Source organism: Arachis hypogaea, chromosome 15 (assembly GCF_003086295.3).
Source record: "Arachis hypogaea cultivar Tifrunner chromosome 15, arahy.Tifrunner.gnm2.J5K5, whole genome shotgun sequence".
In the NCBI taxonomy this organism is placed as follows: Eukaryota; Viridiplantae; Streptophyta; class Magnoliopsida; order Fabales; family Fabaceae; genus Arachis; species Arachis hypogaea.
In genome coordinates, this window is record NC_092050.1 from 28,503,590 (window position 1) to 28,508,648 (window position 5,059).

The window sequence follows — 5,059 nt, forward strand, 5'->3', positions numbered from 1 at the left end:
GATATTCAAATGTTGCATTTAATTTTATTTGGCTATTTGAACTTTAATCATCTTAGTAATCTTTATTGTTTGATGATGTTGCAAAATGCAGTGAGATCAGATCAACTAAAGTGGTTACCTAATGGGAGTGAGCTTATAGCTGAAGATGCCAAACTAAGTGCAAGTTCAAAAACCAAAGACATTTACATCATTTACTTGCAGTCAAGAATCGATTCCTTAAATATTTGGATATTATATTAGCTAAAGTTGGACCTGGTCAGGTAAAAATTCTATCTATTTCACAATTTAGGGTAACATATATTTCAATTGAGTGCTTGGTGATTGATGAGCGAATAATTTATACGCGCATTATTTTTACATAGTTTTTAGTATGATTTAGTTAGTTTTTAGTATATTTTTATTAGTTTTTAATAAAAAATTCACATTTCTGGACTTTACTATGAGTTTGTGTGTTTTTCTGTGATTTCAGGTATTTTCTGGCTGAAATTGAGGGACTTGAGCAAAAATCAGATTCAGAGGTTGAAAAAGGACTGCAGATGCTGCTGGATTCTGACCTCCCTGCACTCAAAGTGGATTTTCTGGAGCTACAGAACTCCAAATGGCGCGCTCTCAATTGCGTTGGAAAGTAGACATCCAGGGCTTTTCAGCAATATATAATAGTCCATACTTTGCCTGAGTTTAGACGATGCAAACTAGCGTTCAACGCCAGTTTCATGTTGCATTCTGGAATTAAACGCTAGAAACAGGTTGTAAAGTGGAGTTAAACGCCAGAAACAGGTTACAAACTGGCGTTCAACTCCAAGAGAAGCCTCTACACGTGTAAAGCTCAATGTTCAGCCCAAGCACACACCAAGTGGGCCCCAGAAGTGGATTTCTGCATCATTTACTCATTTCTGTAAACCCTAGTAACTAGTCTGATATAAATAGGACCTTTTACTATTGTATTAGACATCTTTGATCAGTTTTATGCTATCTTAGACCTTTATGGGGGCTGGCCACTCGGCCATGCCTGGACCTTGCTCTTATGTATTTTCAACGGTAGAGTTTCTACACACCATAGATTAAGGTGTGGAGCTCTGCTGTTCCTCATGAATTAATACAAAGTACTATCGTTTTTCTATTCAATTCAAGCTTATTTCGATTCTAAGATATTCATTCGCACTTTAATATGAATGTGATGATCGTGACAGTCATCATCATTCCCAACCTATGAACGCGTGCCTGACAACCACTTCCGTTCTACCTTAGATTGAATGAATATCTCTGGGGATTCCTTAATCAGAGTCTTCGTGGTATAAGTTAGAATCCATGGACGACCATTCTTGAGATCCAGAAAGTCTAAACCTTGTCTGTGGTATTCCGAGTAGGATCTGGGAAGGGATGGCTGCGATGAGCTTCAAACTCGCGTGTGCTAGGCGTAGTGACAGACGCAAAAGGATCAATGGATCCTATTCCAGTATGATCGAGAACCGACAGATGATTAGCCATGCAGTGACAGCGCATTGGACCATTTTCACTGAGAGGACAGGATGTAGCCATTGACAACGGTGACGCCTATCATATAGCTTGCCATAGAAAGGAGTATGAATGATTGAATGAAGACAATAGGAAAGCAGAGGTTCAGGAGGAACAAGCATCTTCATACGCTTATCTGAAACTCTCACCAATGAATTACATAAGTATCTCTATCTTTAATTTACGTTTTATTTATCTTTTAATTATCAAATATCCATAACCATATGAATCTTCCTGACTGAGATTTGCAAGATGACCATAGCTTGCTTCAAGCCGACAATCTCCGTGGGATCGACCCTTACTCACGTAAGGTTTATTACTTGGACGACCCAGTGCACTTGCTGGTTAGTTGTGCGAAGTTGTGACAAAGAACTAAGATTATGAACGTGCGTATTAAGTTTTTAGCGCCGTTATCAAGGAATGAATCGTCACGATTTCTGCGCACCAAGTTTTTGGCGCCATTGCCGGGGATTGTTCGAGTTTGGACAACTGACGGTTCATCTTGTTGCTCAGATTAGGTAATTTTATTTTATTTTTAAGCTTTTTTATTTCTTATTTTCAAGAATAATATATAAAAAAATTTCTTCTTTTTCGTTTTTCTCAAAATAATTTTCGAAAAAAAAACCAAAAAAATCTTATAAAATCATAAAAACCAAAAAAAAATTAATTTGATGTTTTTTGCTTGAATCTTGTGTTAGTTTTTAAGTTTGGTGTCAATTGCATGTTTATCTCTTTCTTGTATTTTTCGAAAATCCATGCTTTGCATTCTTCATGATCTTTAAGTTGTTCTTGGTAAGTCTTCTTGTTTGATCTTTAAAATTTTTTGTTTTGTGTCTTTTCTTATTTTCCATATGCATTTTCAATTTGTTAGTGTCTAAAGTTTGAAAATTTCTAAGTTTGGTGTCTTGCATGTTTTTCTTTTTTTCAAATTTTTCAAAAATAAGTTCTTGGTGTTCATCTTGATCTTCAAAGTGTTCTTGGTGTTCATCTTGACATTCATAGTGTTCTTGCATGCATCATTTGTTTTGATCCAAAATTTTCATGCATTGAGTCTTTTTTATGTTTTTCTCTTTCTTCATTAAAAATTCAAAATAAAAAAATATCTTTCCCTTCTTCTTCTCATAAAATTCGAATATTTGACTTGACTTTTTCAAAATTTTTAAAATCTAGTTGTTTCTTATTAGTCAAATCAAAATTTCAATTTAAAAATTCTATCTTTTTCAAAACTTTTTCAAAAATAAAATCTTTTTCATTTTTTCTTATATTTTCGAAAATTTCAATTTGATTCTCAAAAATCTTTTTCTTATTTTGTTTCATAATTTCAAAATCTTTACTAACAATTAATGTGATTGATTCAAAAATTTTAAGTTTGTTATTTGCCTAGTAAGAAAGGTGCAATCTTTAAACTCTAGAATAATACCTTTTTAGTTTCTTGTTAGTCAAGTAATCAACTTTGATTTCAAAAATCAAATCTTTTTAAATTTCTTTTTCAAATCTTTTTCAAAATAAATGTCAATCACATCTTTTTTCAAAATCAATTTCAAAATCTTTTCCAACTTCTTTTCTAACTTCTTATCTTTTCAAAAATTGATTTTTCAAATCTTTTTCAATTAACTACTTGACTTTTTGTTTGATTTTAAAAGTTTACTATTTTAAGCATATCTTTTTCAAAACTACCTAACTATTTCTATCTCTAATTTTCGAAAATCCCTTCCCTCTTTTTCAAAATTCCTCTTTAAATTAACTAATTGTTTTAAATTTAATTTAATTTGATTCAATTTTCCTTTCTTAGTTTTCAAACTTTAATTTTTATTTTTTATTTTAAATTCAATTTAAAAACAAAAATACTTTTATTTTAATTTATTTAATTTTCGAATTTCTCTTCTCCTCATCTCTTTCTAATTATTTATTCATCTACTAACACCCCTCTTTTACCCAAGAATTCGAACTCATTCCTCTCCCTTGTGTTTGGATTCTTATCTTTTCCTTCCTCCATTATTCTCTTATTATACTTACATAAGGAATCTCTATACTGTGACATAGAGGATTCCTCTTCTTTTTTGTTTTCTTCTTTTTCATATGAGCAGGAACAAGGATAAGAACATTCTTGTTGAAACTGACCCTGAACCTGAAAGGACTCTGAAGAGGAAGCTAAGGGAAGCTAAAGCACAATTCTCTGGAGAAAATTTGACAGAAATTTTCAAAAAAGAAGGAGGCATGGCCGAAAATAATAACAATGCAAGGAAGATGCTTGGTGACTTTACTACACCTAACTCTAATTTACATGGAAGAAGCATCTCAATCCCTGCCATTGGAGCAAACAATTTTGAGCTGAAACCTCAACTAGTTTCTCTGATGCAGCAGAATTGCAAGTTTTATGGACTTTCATCCGAAGATCCCTTTCAGTTCCTAACTGAATTCATGCATATCTGTGATACTGTTAAGACCAATGGGGTTAATCCCGAGGTCTACAGGCTTATGCTTTTCCCATTTGCTGTAAGAGACAGAGCTAGAATATGGTTGGACTCTCAACCTAAAGACAGCCTGAACTCTTGGGATAAGCTGGTCACGGCTTTCTTAGCCAAGTTCTTTCCTCCTCAAAAGCTTAGCAAGCTTAGAGTGGATGTTCAAACTTTCAGACAGAAGGAAGGTGAATTCCTCTATGAAGCTTGGGAGAGATACAAGGAACTGACCAAAAAGTATCCTTCTGACATGCTTTCAGAATGGACCATCCTGGATATATTCTATGATGGTCTGTCTGAATTATCAAAGATGTCATTGGACCATTGATGAGCGGATATTTTATACGCTTTTTGGGGTTAATTTCATATAGCTTTTAGTATGTTTTAGTTAGTTTTTAGTTTATTTTCATTAGTTTTTAGGAAAAATTCATATTTCTGGACTTTACTATGAGTTGTGTGTTTTTCTGTAATTTCAGGTATTTTTCTGGCTGAAATTGAGGGAGCTGAGCAAAAATCTGATTCAGGCTAAAAAAGGACTGCTGATGCTGTTGGATTCTGACCTCCCTGCACTCAAAGTGGATTTTATGGAGCTACAGAACCCGAAATGGCGTGCTTCCGATTTCTTTGGAAAGTAGACATCCAGGGCTTTCCAGCAATATATAATAGTCTATACTTTGCTCAAGGATAGATGATGTAAACTGGCGTTCAACGCCAGTTCTCTGCCCAATTCTGGCGTCCAGCGCCAGAAAAGGATTAAAAGTTGGAGTTCAACGCCAGAAATGGATCCAAACCTGGCGTTGAACGCCCAAAATGGCCTTATGCACGTGAATTGCTTAAGTCTCAGCCCCAGCACACACTAAGTGGGCCCCAGAAGTGGATCTCTATACCATCTGTTATGGTTTACTCAATTTCTGTAAACCTAGGCTACTAGTTTAGTATTTAACCAACTTTTAGAGACTTATTTTGGATCTCATGACATTTTTAGATCAAAACTTTATACTCTTTGACGGCATGAGTCTCTAAACTCCATTGTTGGGGGTGAGGAGCTCTGCTGTGTCTCGATGAATTAATGCAAGTATTTC

The 5,059-nt window shown here is 34.3% G+C and overlaps 1 non-coding gene across 1 annotated transcript; it reads right to left on the reverse strand.

Annotated features, from left to right (window-relative positions):
• Positions 1-4,125: 4,125 nt before the first annotated feature.
• LOC112753759 (small nucleolar RNA R71) lies at positions 4,126-4,233 on the reverse strand. Its single transcript, XR_003178128.1, has one exon. It is a non-coding gene; the product is annotated as a small nucleolar RNA R71 (small nucleolar RNA).
• Between the last annotated feature and the right edge of the window lie 826 nt (positions 4,234-5,059).